The following is a 17560-nucleotide window of genomic DNA, read 5'->3' as shown; positions in this document are numbered from 1 at the left end:
AAATATGCGTAAAACAATCTAATCATTTATATAAATTCTAATTAAAATGAATTAAATTATAATTTGACGGACACTCCCTTCGAAATTAACAAATTTTAATTTCAAATTTGAACTGATTCAATTTTACTCCGATTTCATTCCAAATTGGCCCCCGGCAAGGTTTAGTGGCTTAGTGCTCATGACTCATTTTCGCAAGAAGCTTATTTCCAATGAGATCTAAAACGCAAGAGTCCTACGCGTGGCTCTAAACATGTTTAATAATTGAATCAGCAACCATGAAAGATCTTTTATCAAAAAAGAAAAGCAACCATGACTTGCAGGTGTTGATTGTACTGCACTTAACCCCACAATGTTTCTCATTTATCTCCTCATGAAGCCACTCATTAAGAATGAAGCTCAACCACAACTCAATTCCTAAAATAGTGCAGAAGGTTGACTGCATGTGGGATATCAGTTTAAATACCAAACAGTTTCCTATAAACATGGATGTGGCATATCAATTTCTGATTAATATGGATGCTAAATAGGCTATAAAACTATCAAAGTTTCTTAATGTTATAGGGAAAGATGATGGAAAGGAAAGAATGGCGCAAAGAGCATAAAGCAAAATTAGCTAATACAACATTAGGAGTGTGCGTGGAAGTTAACTACATTGAAATTCTCACATTTTAGTCTTTAGATTTAAATAATATATGTTCGCAATTGCAAACCAAAAAATACAAATTTATATTGTGCTCATATTGAAGAAAGTTTACATAAACATAGAAAACTATGATCCTCAAAGGTATAGTTGTATGGACAACACATGATTCAAAAGCGTGTCATAATACAGAAAGAAGCAATCAATTAGAAAAGAAAAACCCTCAAATGGCACAGCCCATAAAGCAGAGCTTTCTGAAACAGTTGGTGCTAAAATTGTGTATGGTCATCATGTGACCAGCTTCATTGTTACACTATGGTTCTCAGTCTTACCTGCTGGCTAAGCACAATTCATGCAATTCATTTAGTATCCATTCCTCCCCACCCAATACCAGGACTCTTGTCCCTCCAACCACACACGTGCTATGGCCCCAGGCAAATTTAGGTGGCTGGCCAGGAACATTGAGAATCCTCCATGATGGTTTCTCCTCAGAAGGATCCAACAGGAAAAGTTGAGAAGGAGAATGCAGCCCAGCAATTGAACCACCAAAGATTATAATCCTCCCACAGGGCATGGTGACAGCCACATGATCAAGTCTTGGAGGAGGAGCCACAGAAGTTTGGCTGCCTATGCCAGTGATTGCATTACAATCTAGTTGCCTCCACAGTGGCTCTTCATCCTCCAAATCAATGGTGTAGGCCTCACCTGATCTCAATCGCAAGTGCCCATCAAGGCCACCAAACATAAGAATTTTTGTTCGACCATAAACTGAGAGTGAATGTCTTAATCGAGATGGAGGAGCCCAAGAAGTTGGAATCTCTCTCCACATTGGCTTGTCTGTAGTGAGATCCAATAGGCAAGTGTCACTCAGAAGTAACCCAGCATCTGTGCATCCAACTGAGACAACCAATTTAGAACCTTTTATTGTGCAAGAGCTACGCCAAGATCGAGGAAGAGGAGGAGTTCCACCAGAAACTTCCTTCCATGTCGGCTGTTTGGCATCCAAGTCCAGAACAAAAACATCATTGAGCAACCCTTCCCTTCCACATCCTCCAAATACCACCAACCAGGAACCATTGAGACAGGAGAGTGTGGCCCCAGCGCCCAGGTGGAGATGATTTTACACTCACCCGCTGCCACTCTGGATTTGCAGCATCAAGATTAGGAACAAATGTATCATCCATTGGCTGCATGTCAACTCCCTCCCCTCCAAACAAAACAAGTCTATTCCCTGCCGCACACGCACTGAAATTACAACGAGAAGGCTCAACTGCTCCTCCAACTGTCGGTTTCCTCCAGCACACAGCTTCAAGAGTGGTTAATTCCCTAGCCAGACGTCCCCAACCTAACTTCTTAGTCATCAGCTCCAGTGCACCAGTGACTTCTCTTCCCCAAGCATTTTGGCATAACATCTTCCTCACATGCTCATTTTTTGTTAATTGGCGAATCCTTCTGCATACAGACCCAATGGATGCAAAAGCGAGATAAAATGTTGTGAGCCAATACTTATCTGATAATTGAAGTATCCCACATATTTCCTGATGATGATTAAATGGTGATTGTTCACTCAAATTAGAAAATGCAGCTGATTGATCACACTGCTGATTGCAAGTCTCTTTGAAAACTGGATAAGACACATGATTCAGATCTATTTTTGCTTCTGAAAACACTTGAATACCAATGATGTGTGTAACAGTCCCATGATCATCATGTATAGGTGCAAGTCTTAATCTGTTTACCAATGGAGTAGCCTCCTTCCAAAAATTGAGAAGCACACCCTGGAATTCGACACCTTCCTCAAGACATCTTCTTACTTCAGAAACAACAACAGGATCTACTAATGGATGCCATCTTTGAGCACGAGGATCCCTATATTGTAAGAACCGACTGAAAACAATTTTCCAAAATGGTTAATATGTCCACAACATAGAATTCTCAAAATAAATAATACAATGACAGAATTGCAAAAAGTATAGAATAAAAGCATAGAATTGCAAGAAAAAGTGAATGTGTGTGAAAGAGAGACTGAAGTTGTTGCAGTTTTCTATTTATTGATTTGAATTCTCAAAACAAGTACAATTTCCAAAATGGTATATGTTGGAGTTGATGAGATTTAGTAGGTAAAAATATATGTGTACAAGCAAAGAAATAGCCATACTCAAGCATGGTGCAAGTATGGGCTATGTTAACTAAAGAAAACATTCTTTCCATATAAAGGAAGAGAGTGCTTGATAAGCACCCAAATGAACATTGCCTAAGGATGCAGACCTCTAATGGAACCCAAGAATCATCAACACCAAAACAAGTTTTCTTTGAACAAAATAAGATGCAATCTCTATGGAAAAAGAAGCACCAGAATATATATTTCAAAGAGGAACAGATCAAGTGTCAACACAATAATCCAACTTGTGAGAGATTACATTGATCATCAAGTAAAATAGGCAAGTGATCAAATTGCCTAAGTTCTAGTTCTTCCAGAAACTAGCAAGAAAGAAAACTCAAACTCTCTCTAAGGGAGGCTCTCATATACAGCAGAAATAAAAAATGAAGGAAGAAAATGGTATTCTCTTCCTTATAAACCTAGGGTTACAGAAACACAAGCTAAAATTGTTAAGACAAAAGTTACAAATAATTGTGCCATGTTGGCTATCCTAACAAAAATAGTAAGTGCATTAATTATAAAGACAAAAGATGGCAGCAGGATTAATTGCAAAAGGGCAGAAGGTAACAGCAATTAGTCGCTCTTTGTGGCAGAATATTGAGGCCCACTTGGTCAAAAAGTAGCTCTCTTTGATTCAAATGAACCAATAAGCTCCCTCCACGTGGTGTGAACCCTACAAACACCTAAGTGGCTGCCAAATGGACTCCAAGGTGGCATGAGGCATGTCCAAAGTGGCTAGTGACGTGGTCGGTGACGTGGCAATGGAATCTGACGTGGCTGGTGACGTGGCAATCAAAGCTCCAACTTGGCACATGGTGATTCACTTAGATTCTTGGAGCAAGCAAGCTAGGTCTTCCTTATGCAGCTCCCCTCCTAAGCCGAAAATTCTTTTATGGTCCATGAGCATGCTTTGAAGTTGCTTAGCTCTCGCCCTAGTGATTTCCCCTTTGAAAGGTGGTGGTGCTCCATGATGATCCTCATCATCCTCTCCCACTTGAAAATAATTCGTCCTCGAATTTGTTTCTGCACCAAGGAAATGAGTAAGATCAGTTACATTAAAAGTATTACTAACACCATAATCACTAGGCAATTCTATCTTATAAGCATTATTCTTAATTCTTTCAAGCACTTGAAAAGGGCCATCACTTCTAGGATGCAACTTAGATTTCCTTTGGTTAGGAAACCTTTCCTTTCTCAAATGGATCCATACCAAGTCACCAGGTTCAAAAATCATAGGCTTTCGCCCCTTATTAGCATGAGATGCATATTGCTCATTTTTCTTTTCTAGATGCAACCTAGCTTGTTCATGCATCTTTTTAACCATTTCAGCCTTTTTCTCACCATCCAATGAAGCAACATGATCAATAGGCAATGGTAACAAATCCAAGGGAGTAAGTGGATTAAAACCATAAACAAGCTCAAAAGGAGAGTATCCACTAGATGAATGCACAACCCTATTATATGCAAATTTTATGTATAGTATGCATTCCTCCCAAGACTTTAAATTTTGTTTCACTAAGGCTCTCAAAAGTGTGACTAAGGTCCTATTCACTACTTTTATTTGGCCATCAGTTTGGGGATGGCAAGTAGTAGAGAAAAGTAGCTTAGTTCCCAATTTTTCCCAAAGAACCTTCCAAAAATGACTCAAGAACTTGACATCCCTATCACTCACAATGGTTATAGGTATACCATGTAACCTAACAACCTCCCTAAAGAATAGATTAGCAACATATGTAGCATCATCATTTTTGTAACATGGGATAAAATGAGTCATTTTTGAAAACCTATCCACAACAATAAAAATTGAATCATGACCCCTTTGTGACCTAGGCAATCCCAAGACAAAGTTCATGGACAAATCAACCCAAGGATGCTTAGGCACGGGTAAAGGTGTGTATAGCCCATGAGGCATCACCTTAGACTTTGCTCTCTTGTAAGTCTCACATCTAGCTCATAGTCTCTCAACATCTTTTCTCATGTGGGGCCAAAAGAAATGCTCCCTAAGGACATCTCGTGTTTTGGCAGCACCAAAATGCCCCATAAGGCCTCCACTATGACTCACATTTACAAGCAACTCCCTCAAAGAACTTTTAGGCACACACAATCTATTTTCTTTAAACAAATATCCATCATGCCTAAAGTACTTTTGGAATGCAGATTTCTCACATGAATGGAATATGGCAGCAAAGTCATCATTATGCTCATATAATTCTTTAACATACTCAAATTCCAATTATTTAGAATCAAGAGTAGTAACAAGATTATACCTGCGGGAGAGTGCATCAGCTACCACATTCTCTTTGCCCTGCTTATATTTCACAACATAAGGAAAAGACTCTATAAATTCTACCCATTTAGCATGTCTCCTACTCAACTTATGTTGGCTTTTGATACACTTCAAAGACTCATGATCAGAACATAGTTACCTGGAACGCGGTACACAGCGGTTCGTGGTACGGGAACGGGAACGCGATACGCCACTTAGTTAATTTTTGGGTACTTTAGGGGTAGGCTTAGTCGGTTCGCTCTTTCGGGACGCTGTACGTTGGAATAGTACTTTGGGTTCGTTGAGCCTAAAATAATGATCTTTTTAAATTTTTTGTCATTACCAATCTTTTATCTTGTGCAATTTTTTATTTAATTTTGTTAGTTTTAGAAATTCAATAGGATATATTAATATTGAAATAATATAAAGAAAAACCATTAAATATCAAATCAAAAAAAAAATCAAACTTCAAATATAATTGCATTCCATAACACAAAGTATAATTTCAAATGCAACATATATTAAGACACTAAAACATGATTGAAATTTAGAAAAGTTCATAAATCAATAATGTAGAAAAAAAAAAAAAAAAGCTAGTTTAAATCAATTTCAGTTTTTCCTTTGCTTCTTCCCTTTGTTTTTGGTGTAGTTATCTTCATCTTCTTCAATGGTCTTTGTGACATCAAAATCATTGTCATCATCTAACGATCTCCATCCCATATCCTCTAGTTTTATAGCTGAATCCTCCAAATATGAATTTTCTGGATCCATATCCCATCTTTTATGAGGTCTTGTCACATAACTCTCAAAGAAACGAGATTGAAAGCGAATATTTGAGTGAATAAATACTAATTTATCTGCCCTTGTACAATTTAACCTGTTTCTCTTAACATTATGAATATAAGAGTATGTACTCCAATTCCTTTCAGCTGAAGAGCTACTAATTGGTTGAGATAATACCTTTTTTGCTACCTCTGCTAGTTCTGGAGTTTCAGACCCATATGTTGACCACCAATCAATTGAATCCATTGTTACAGCATCAATTTGAGCTGCTGGCATGCTGTATATCCCTTTCTTCATATGAAAAATTACAAATTGCTCACGTAAAAGCTTTTGTTCTGCCCCATTTTCTGCTATCCTTTCAAAAGCATCCATAACACCTAAAACAACTTCTTTATCAAGATTTGGAGCCTTTCTAGGTACTCCTCTAGGAGCTGGTGTTTCTAAGTAGTGATGATCATAAAATTTGGGTGTGAGAGCAAAACCAAAACAATGCATGGGAATATTCATCTTCGCCCATCTTTCTACTACAATAGCTTCCATTTGTTCATAACTATCTTTATATTTATTATTTGTCATTATATCCTTTAATTCTCCAAGCATGCTGTCCATTTTTTCATAAATCTCTCCTAGCTTTGGGCCTTCACCATCACTAAACTTAATCAACAAATACAGTGGCTTAGTTATAGCTACTATATTTTCTACTTCCTCCCAAAATTCATCATCACTAATTGTTTCAGCAACTAACGCACCCGTTGTCTTCATTTTCTCATCCCCATTTTTTGTCCACTCCTTCCATGATTTAAGAACAATAGTGGTTGCAAGAGCTTCTCTACAAACTAACAACCTTTTCAACAAGATGTAATGTGAAGCAAATCTAGTTTTTGCTACTTTTAGCAATTCCAACTTGATTGTGTCCTATAGATGGATAATGCTTGTGTGTGATTGATAATATATTTCACAATGCATTTTCCTCTTTTATAAGTATCATTTAACCAATCAAACTTTTGAGCAAAATCCTTGAAAATTAGGTTGAGAGTATGGACAACGCAAGGAGACTAAAAAATGTGTTTATATACCTTCTCTATCTCCTTTCCTGCAGCTTTGCAATTTGATGCATTATCAGTAATTACTTGAAGAACATTAGAAGGCCCTACTTCTTCAATAGCCTTGAGTAAGTATTCAGCTATAGCATGACCTAAAAAAAAAAAAACATTTTAGAATAATTTTACTATAATTTAATGCTCAATTTTCAACAAAAATAATTGACATTCGAAGATATATATAACCAGATATATATAACCTGTTTTTTCGATGCCTGAAAAGTCATCAGCATACATGAACATAGCTCCTCGATTGTTAGCTGCAATAACATTAATCAAAGGTCGATGTTTAACATTGGACCACCCATCAGAAACAACAGACACCCCTTGAGTATACCAAGTATCCTTGATCATAGCTAAGTCTTTCTCTACATCTCTTTTACATTCATCTAACAATATAGTTCTTGCTTTTTCATAAGAGGGTGCTTTATATCCTTTTGGGGCATTGTTAATTGCTGTAATCATCTCACAAAATTGAGGATTTCGTAGAACATTAAAAGGAATTCCATTAGCACATAGCCCTCTCATCACTTTTAAGTCCACCGCATCCCTTTCCATCATGCTAAAAGCACTTGCTATAGGATTAGCTTTAGCAACAATTGGTTTAAGCTTTGTGCAAATTGTGGAATTTTTTAGAGATGAAGACACACCTGATTTCTCTGCTTCTTCAACCATTCTTCTCACCTTTTCATATTTAACTCTATCTTTCATGAGTGCTGGGCAACGTTGAATTCCTGCTTTCTTCCCTGGTGGAGCTCCAAAAAAGTGATAGTGAATTCTTGTGTATGAACTATTGAATTGATTGTTACAATGCTTGCATGACCAACACTTTGTTCCTCCTGAATTCTTTCCTTTGGATGCTCCAATAACATTGATTTCACTCAATAGTGGCTTTGTTGTTGAATCTTGTTGTTTCTGCATTGATGCGTTTTCAATTTTGAGATTTGGTTTCTCAATTGATTCTACATCTTCATTCTCATCACTTGAATCTTCATGTATTTTAATGGAATTTTTTTCCTGATCTGATCTATTTTTTCCGAACACCATGTTTATGTGAAAAAGAAAATGAAACTTTATTCTCTGCAAAGGGTGAATGGCGTGCAGCAGCTGCAGCTTGCTTTACATTAGAAAACTGCACTGTACTAATGTAAAGTCAGCAGACCTAGTTTTCGTATCCTACTCTGTTTCGGCATTTGTTTTGTTTCATATCCTACTCTGTTTCTATATCTTTACTTGATTTACAATTGGTACAGATGAATGATTCTATTTTGTTTGATATGTTTTCCTTAATAATATTAAATTCCATATATATTCCAACTCTGTTTCCTATTATTTCTTTAATATAATATCAATTATATAGATATTAATACAAATCAATGACTTTTCCGTATTATATTCGTATTCTGTGGGCAATTGTCTTTTTCCTTTGTTATAATTTTAATTTTCAATTACTTTTATTTACATTTAATTACCTAAAAACGTGAAGAATAATTATTAAATTAATATCTTAAATTATAAAAGTTATTTAATTATAAAATACAGCCTTTAACTTAAATGGTCCTTTTATTATAATTTAAGTTATTTCATCAAATAATTAGGATTATAATAAGTTACTTTATTATTAAGCAATTAAAATGATGTATATTAATTATTAAACTATTTTAGTCGGTATTTAATATAATACTTCATGACTTACAGTATAATCTTTATTATTGTGATTATATTTAACTACATGAATCGTATACATATAATATTATAGTATTATATGATTATGTGTATATCTATAAGCTACTTAATACTAATTCATATTTCTGTGCAGTTATTTTTTGAGTAAAATTATAAAATAATCTCTATTTAGTGATGCTTGAACTATTATTGCTAGAAATTGTACTCTGAAATTATAATAAATTAAAAATTTGTGATTCTCCACTTGGAGTGAATTTGATTATATTGAATATTAATTTATCTATTTTTTTTAATATATGAGCTAAGTTTTGTAAAGTTTTAATATCTAATTATCTTACAATTTAATTTGATTGGGATATGAGAAATTTTTAATAGAATACCTTACACTCTTATTTAATTATAATTGTAATATTTTTATTATATTATTGTAAAAATTAAAAAGATATTAATAATATCTAGCATGATTTAATCCAATGACTAAATATATATCATCCATCTCATAAAATTATATACGAGTCTCACTGTCCTAATCTCCTATTTTAAAAAAAGTATTAATATTCTCATCCAATAACATACTAGTAGTACTTATTAAAATTAAAGGGCTTATTAATTAAAATATAACTCATCAATTTTTAAATAAGTAGGTAAAAAAAAATTTAATCTTTATTAAAGTCTCATAACTAATAAATATATGTAAAATATTATTTTTAATATATATAAATATACACGCAAGCACATATTGGCCTTTTGATATATGTGCATTGCATGTATGTCTTATCATTTTTAATGTAATTATTTTTATTATTTTTAATTTAAATATTTTATTTTTATGCGTAAAACAAGTAATTATATATATATCATATTAATATTTTTTTAAAAATCAATTATTAAAAATTGAATACTTTACTTTTAATATTAAAAAGAATAAATAAAAAAATTGAAATAAAATGCACTAGACAGCTGGAGCCACTAAAATTAAATAAAAGTGTGTTTTATTTTTTTAATAAATTAATTGCTAGATAGAGGCATAGAGTCCAGACTCCAGAAGCTTCTTGCTCAGAGACGTGTTATGGAGAGGATTTGTCTCCTACTCAACTTCATCTTCATCAACGCTGATTTTTTCCTTTCATCCCATCCTCTGCTTTTTCATCCTGTTTTTTTCTTTTCAGTTACCAACAATTCCAGAGTCCAGACTTCAAATTGTTTCCTTCTTGTATATTCTTGGTCCAAAGTCGAATCGAATCTCCTCCTATCCTTCATGCCTTTTTTTCCCTTTTTTAAATGGTGATTTGTTGAGATCTTCATGATCCTGTTGGTGATGATTCTGTGTTCGCTGCAAGCTCCCAAGTCCCAACAATGGCAGATACAGATTTTTCACAATGGTGATTTTATTGGTTATGATTTGAGGCAGAAGCATTGTACCCACTGCTGAGAAGAAAAACAGAGAAAAAAAATCAATATTTAGATTACGATTATTCAAATTCTTTGTATTTCTTCCCCTTACTTCAATTTTTCCCCTTTGATTTTCTATTCACAGTGATGCTTAATGTTGAGTGAATGGATTCACTAGATTTGATGTTTCAGAACGCGTCCCGCAGCGTTGTGGGACGCAAACGTCCCCCGATCTGGGACTCGCGATCTGGAACGCGGTACCCAGGTGAAGGTGACAAATCTGGTAACTATAAATCAGAATGTATGACAAATTCCTTAGGCCATAGATAATGTTGCCATGTCTCTGATGCCCTAACTAATGCATGCAATTCTTTGTCATATGTAAAATAATTTAATGTGGCACCATGCAACTTTTCACTAAAGTAAGCAATTGGACGTTTCTCTTGCATGAGAATAGCTCCAATCCCTACACCTGATGCATCACATTCAATCTAAAATTTCTTGTAAAAATTAGGCAAAATTAATAAAGGTGCAGAACACAATTTCCCTTTAAACATGGCAAATGCATGTTCATGTTCTTTACCCCAAACAAATGTACAAATCTCCTATAAAAACTTGCTAATTCATGAAAGCTCCTAACTTCAAATGCATTTTTAGGTGTTGGCCAATCTCTAATTGCCTTAACCTTTTCATCATCTACTTCAACACCTTTGCTACTCACAACAAATCCCAAAAACACAATTCTTTCTAAGCAAAAAGAACACTTTTTCACATTTGCATATAATTTTTCTTTTCTCAACACATCAAACACAAATTTCAAATGATGTAAATGATCATCAATGTTTTTGCTATAGACAAGAATATCATCAAAGTAGACAATAACAAACTGTCCAATAAAAGCTCTCAAAACATGATTCATAAGCCTCATGAAAGTACTAGGGGCATTAGAGAGACCAAAAGGCATTACTAGCCACTCATATAAGTCATGTTTTGTTTTGAAGGCAGTTTTCCATTCATCACCAACTCTCATTCTAATTTGATGGTAACCGCTCTTCAAATCAATCTTACTAAAAAAACAAGAACCATGCAATTCATCCAATAAATCATCCAATCTAGGAATAGGGTGGCGATACTTTACAGTGATTTTATTCACAGCTCTACAATCCACGCACATCCTATACATTCCATCCTTCTTTGGCATAAGCAAAACAGGAACCGCACAAGGACTCATGCTCTCACGGACATGTCCCTTAGCCAAAAGCTCATCTACCTGTCTTTGAAGCTCCTTAGTCTCAGCTGGACTACTCCTATAGGCTGGTCTATTAGGAATTTGAGCACCAGGAATGAAATCTATTTCGTGTTCAATACCTCTAATAGGTGGTAAATCCGAAGGTATCTCATCAGGAAACACATCCTAGTATTCCTGCAAAAGAGACACAACAGAAGAAGGAAGATTGGGGTCAAGGTCAGAAACATTTAAATCCTATACATGAGAATGCACAATGGCATCCCACCCCTCAAAGCTCCTCTCAACTCCCTTCCCCCAACATACAAGCTCATCTTTTTCTCTCTTCTCTCCTTTTGTCCCGAGCCCTCTCCCTTTTCCATTACACTCACTTTCTTTTCTTTCACTTCTTTCTTTTTCTCTTTCCCATCACTCTTTTCTTTACTTTCTTCACTCTTATGCTCGGCCTGTAACACCCCTATGTTCAGTAGTGCGTTCTACTGTTCCGGTGACCAGTGTTGTCCGGATAGCTAGAATGCCTAGAACTACACTTCGATATGAGTGAGGAGACATAAAATAATGAAATACAAGTAGAGAAAATACAAGAAGGAAGATTGGGGTTAAGGTCAGAAACATTTAAATAATTCTCCCTATACATGAGAATGCATAATGGCATCCCACCCCTCAAAGCTCCTCTCAACTCCCTTCCCCCAACATACAAGCTCATATTTTTCTCTCTTCTCTCCTTTTGTCCCGAGCCCTCTCCCTTTTCCATTACACTCACTTTCTTTTCTTTCACTTCTTTCTTTTTCTCTTTCCCATCACTCGTTTCTTTACTTTCTTCACTCTTGTGCTCGGCCTCTCTTAATTTTTCTCTCCAACTTTCTTTTCTCTCCTGAATAGCCCTCAATATTCTCATTTAGTCCTCATGTGCTTGTGATGGTGACAAGGGCACCAAGGCATGTGTGTGGCCATCTTTCTTCAAATTGTAATAATTCTTCCTCCCATCATGAATCACATACCTATCATACTGCCATAGCCTACCTAGCAAGATATGTGTAGCTATCATGGGCACTACATCACATAAGACCTCATTATGGTAGCTCCCTATAGTGAAAGGTACCACTACTTGCTTAGTTACCTTCACTTAGTTGCAATCACTTAGCCATTGTAACCCATAAGGTTTAGGATGCTTAAGGGTAGGCAATCTTAATTTCTCCACAAGTAAGGAACTAGCCACATTGCAACAACTAACCCCATCTATAATCATGCTACACAATTTCTCCTTCACCACACACCTAGTATGAAAGATGTTTTCCCTTTGCAACTCATCACTATCCACAATAGGTTGAGCACTCAAGGTCCTCATGGTAACCAATGCAAAGTCATACCCATCGGATGGCTCTTCAACGTGCACATCCTCTTCATTTTCATTCCCCTCAACTAACATCAAAGGTTCGGATTCATTTTCTTCCTCACTCTCTACCTCCCCATCTTCCCTAATCACCATGACTCTCTTGTTAGAATATTGGGAAGCATAATGCCCGTATCCTAAACACTTGAAACACTTCACATCTCTAGTCCTAGTAGTGATAGTACCCCCCCCTTTCCCTTATCTTTACTTTCTACCTTTTCTTTCCCCTTCCACTCTTCTTTCCTAAACTTAAGAATTTCTTTCTCACCCTTAAAAGTCTTATCTACATTTGGTTTCCAAGGGGCCTTTAGAGCTAAATGGACACCACTACCATACTTCAAAGCTCTCTTCATCTTCAAATGTTTTTCTACTTTAATGGCTATGTGCACCAACTTAGTCAAATTAGTGTAAGAGTGCAACTCAACAACATGTGCAATTTCCATGTTAAGACCAGCTAGGAAACGTGCCATAGTAGCCTCTGGAGGTTCATCTAATTGTGCCCTTGCTAAGGCTATCTCCATTGCCTTATAGTACTCCTCTACACTCTTCCCTCCTTGTGTCATCCTTTGCAACCTTTGGTGGAGTTCCCTAAAGTAGTGTTGGGGAACAAACCTCTCCCTCATTGCTTCTTTCATAGCCTCCCAAGAAGCAATGGATCTAAGACCTAATGTCCTTCTCCTAACCATCAACTGGTCCCACCATACTATAGTATACTCCTTAAACTCTACAGTTGCAAATTTCACCTTCTTTTCTTCACTATAGTTATGACACTAAAAAATTAGCTCAAATTGCCTTTCCCATTCCATGTAAGCATCCGAATTCTCCTTCCCATGAAAGGGAGGAATTTTCATCTTAATACTACCCACATTAGTGTCTACCCTCTCTTCTGGGCTCCCATATCCATAATCACCAAATCTATACTCCCCAAATCTAAGCAACCTACCTCCTCTTCTACCTCTAGCTCCCCTGGGCCTAGATGGTCTATAACCCCTACCACCACAGTTGTAGTTTCCAACATCAAATTCTTCTTCTATTGCTTCCTTAAACTCTTCCTCAACATGCACTTCACCCTCAAGGTTCTCCACTCTTGGTTCCCCTATATTTCTCACATCTTGCCTTCTATCCCTAGCATCATCTTTACCCCTTGCTCTCTCTTCCCTATCCCTTCTCATCTCCTCCAAAATCCTATTCACGTCATCCCTCAATGTATTCATGCCCAAGGTCAACCTCTCAAATTGTGCAGCCATGGCGTCCCTATACATAGCTTCATCAACTAGGACTCTCTCCCCACTACTACCAGTTTCATTTGACATGATTTTGAGCTGCAAGAAAACAAGTTAGTAGGAAATGGCTAACCCTTTCTAGGTGTTTCACACAAACAGATGGCTTTTACCCTCTAATGCACTCACACCCTCAAGCCTTTTACCACTTACTTCTTCTTACTTGGTTCCCTTGGAACTAAGATACCAATGGCAATTCAAAAACTTACAAATTTTAAACAAAATGATCAAGAACGACAAGGAACAACACGTGACACAAGAACAAGCAATGTGACACTGGGGTCAAAATAAGATATAGACACCAAATGAAGAGTTAGTAAACTGGAATGAAGACAACTTAATGAAATGATATCAAGCTCAAATATTAAAATTTGTAATCAATGCAGCACAGATACCAGCAGTTAACATAATTTACCAAAAATATGCTCCAATTTTAGTTCACCCCACAAACGACTATATTTTGATCTGAAATTTGGTACACACTAGAAACCCAATACTGGCCAACAACTAGTAAAATTTCAGGAGTTTCTAAGGGGGTTTACTATATAAGCTAAATTTGATCAGGTCTACCGCAAAATTTTGGTTCGATTAAAGAACAGTATCAAACGATCCCCAAAATTGACATGGGAACTACTGAAATGGGTTATAAATAGCCTATAAATTTTCAGAGTTTTCTGGATTAGTTTCTTATGTGAACTAAATTTGATCAAGTCTACCGTAAAATTTTAGTTTGCTAGGCAAACAATGTTAAAAAAACTCCCAAAATTGACACAGGAACTAGTGAAATGAGATATAAAAAGGCTGTAAATTTTCAGAGTTTTCTGGGTTGGTTTGCTATGTGAACTAAAAATAGTTCAGTTTCTCCGCAAAATTTGGTTCAATAGGCAAACAGTGGTATTTTCACCTCAAATTTGGTATGAAGCAAAATAATTATACTCAAATGATTCTAGTGAAATTTCAAAGCCAAATTCAAACTTTAACCCCACATTTCTATAATTTTCCCCAATGGTAAGAAATCACAATTCCAGCACAAACACCACGAACTCCAAATAGGGCAGTAGATATATCATCAAAATTGCATTGCTATCAGTTACTAATCATGTCAATTCCCAATTTCAGTCATCAATTCATCAATCTCTCATAAATCAAAATTACTGCAGTAGGCTCAACATGCTTGATATTATACAAGAGTTCAAAGAAATTAGCTAGCACAAAGATGGTATAAGCTAGAATATAAATTAAACCCTAAGACAAAACTGGAATCAAAGACAGATCTAAAGAAACTTCTCTAAAACCCTAGATGAAGATTTCAGTAGCAAGTATTAGAAACAAAAATGAAAAACATGGAAGATGAAGAAAAACAAAAACCCTAGAAATGTCATATTTGGCAAAATGCCTTAGAAGATTAAACCAAACAGAAAAATCAACTAAAGGAAGATAAGGAATGAAGGATACTTACTTGATTTGATGCCCTAATGCTCTGATACCAATATGATAAGCACCCAAATCAACATTGCCTAAGGATGCAGACCTCTAATGGAACCCAAGAATCATCAACACCATAACAAGTTTTCTTTGAACAAAATAAGATGCAATCTCTATGGAAAAAGAAGCACCATAATATATATTTCAAAGAGGAACAGATCAAGTGTCAACACAATAACCCAACTTGTGGGAGATTACATTGATCATCAAGTAAAATAGGCATGTGATCAAGTTGCCTAAGTTCTAGTTCTTCCAGAAACTAGCAAGAAAGAAAACTCAAACTCTCTCTAAGGGAGGCTCTCATGTACAGCAGAAATAAAAACTGAAGGAAGAAGATGGTATTCTCTTCCTTATAAACCTAGGGTTACAGAAACACAAGCTAAAATTGTTAAGACAAAAGTTACAAATAATTGTGCCATGTTGGCTATTCTAACAAGAATAGTAAGTGGATTAATTATAAAGACAAAAAATGGTAGCAGCATTAATTGCAAAAGGGCAGAAGGTGGCAGCAATTAGTCCCTCTTTGTGGCAGAATATTAAGGCCCACTTGGTCAAAAAGTAGCTCTCTTTAATTCAAATGAACCAATGAGCTCTCTCCACGTGGCGTGAGCCCTACAAACACCTAGGTGGCTGCCAAGTGGACTCCAAGGTGGCATGAGGCATGTCCAAAGTGACTGGTGATGTGGTCGGTGACGTGGCAATGGAATCTGACGTGGCTGTTGACGTGGCAATGGAAGCTCCAACTTGGCACATGGTGATCCACTTAGATTCTTGAAGCAAGCAAGCTAGGCCTTATGCAGCTCCCCTTCTAAGCCGAAAATCCTTTTATGGTCCACGAGCATGCTTTGAAGTTGCTTAGCTCCCGCCCAAGTGATTTCCCCTTTGAAGGGTGGTGGTCCTCCATGATGATCCTCATCAGTGCTGCTGCTGCTGCTGGAAAGAGTGAGAGTTGCTGCTGGAATTAGAGGGTGCAGAGAAAACTTAAGAGAGCTAGAAAGAGTGTTTTGAGAGAGCTAGCAAAATGAGGAAGAAAAGAAAGAAAAAAAAAATCTTTGAATGTGTATATGTAAATCCTCTATTTAAGTGATGTATTTATGGTTTTCTTTCTTCTACTTGTTCTAGCATAAATCTCTCTTAAATTTCTTAGTTTTTTCTTCCTCCAAATCCAACAGTATCATTGCCGCATTTACCTTCTAAAAAGGAAAAGCATAGTATAAAGCTCTTGCAATTTTCATTCCATCTATACCATTGCACAAGCACTGCCAACATTGATGCTGGAACCAACCTTCCACCACCCCCACCATAAACCCACACCGGATGAAAACACCCTGCTTTCTTTTAAGAAATTTTTCCTTTTAATTTATCCTTCTTGAAGGAAAAGTCAAGACGAAGTTGGTTGACCACAATCGACAACATCATAAATCCAATTCCAGAAATTACCCTCGCAATTCAGAATTGAATAACCAAAAACCAAAAAATCTAAACCATTTTTTACCTACAGGAAAACTCATCATCCACCACAACATTCCCAGTTCAATTTTCTTCCATTTTCTCAGCAACCAAACAGAAAATTAAAGCAAAAAAATTTGTTCCTTTTCTTTACCAAATCAAAATAATTACCAGTTTCAGCCAGCCTCCACCTAACTATCCAACATACATTTCAATCAAATCACCATCATTTTCCTCCATTCTCTCAGAAAACGAAAAGGGGAGGAAAAAAGGAATTACTAAGAAAAGACAACATTGGAGCAATACCAGTTGCGACCGAGGACCTCGTCAGCACGGTAGCCAGTGAGGATCTCGAAGACGTTGTTGACATAAATGATGGGAAAATCTGGCTCGAAAGCATCGGAAACGACGATAAATGTAGGCGTAGTTGGGTGGAAGAAGAGTCCTGCCTCGAACGGAAGCTCGTTTCGCCCTTGTTCTTCCAGTTCCTCTTCATCTTCTTCTGCTGCTTTGTGAATTTTAGCCTTTTGCCAGAGCTCTGAGACTCCTCCTTATCCTCTTCTAGTTCAAGGTTCGACATAAGTGTTTTTCTCCCTCTGGCGAGTCTCCGTGTGTGCGTGGGAGACAGAAAAGGAGAAAGGGGCTAGTGGACTGAGTATGGTGCCATTGCGTTCTGCGT

The 17560-nt window shown here is 36.4% G+C and overlaps 1 pseudogene; it reads right to left on the bottom strand.

Annotated features, from left to right (window-relative positions):
• Positions 1-702: 702 nt before the first annotated feature.
• LOC110653695 (adagio protein 3-like) lies at positions 703-17554 on the bottom strand (annotated as a pseudogene).
• Between the last annotated feature and the right edge of the window lie 6 nt (positions 17555-17560).

The sequence above is a fragment of the Hevea brasiliensis genome, chromosome 18, assembly GCF_030052815.1.
Source record: "Hevea brasiliensis isolate MT/VB/25A 57/8 chromosome 18, ASM3005281v1, whole genome shotgun sequence".
Lineage (NCBI taxonomy): Eukaryota > Viridiplantae > Streptophyta > Magnoliopsida > Malpighiales > Euphorbiaceae > Hevea > Hevea brasiliensis.
This window is presented reverse-complemented; position numbering and strand designations above follow the sequence as displayed.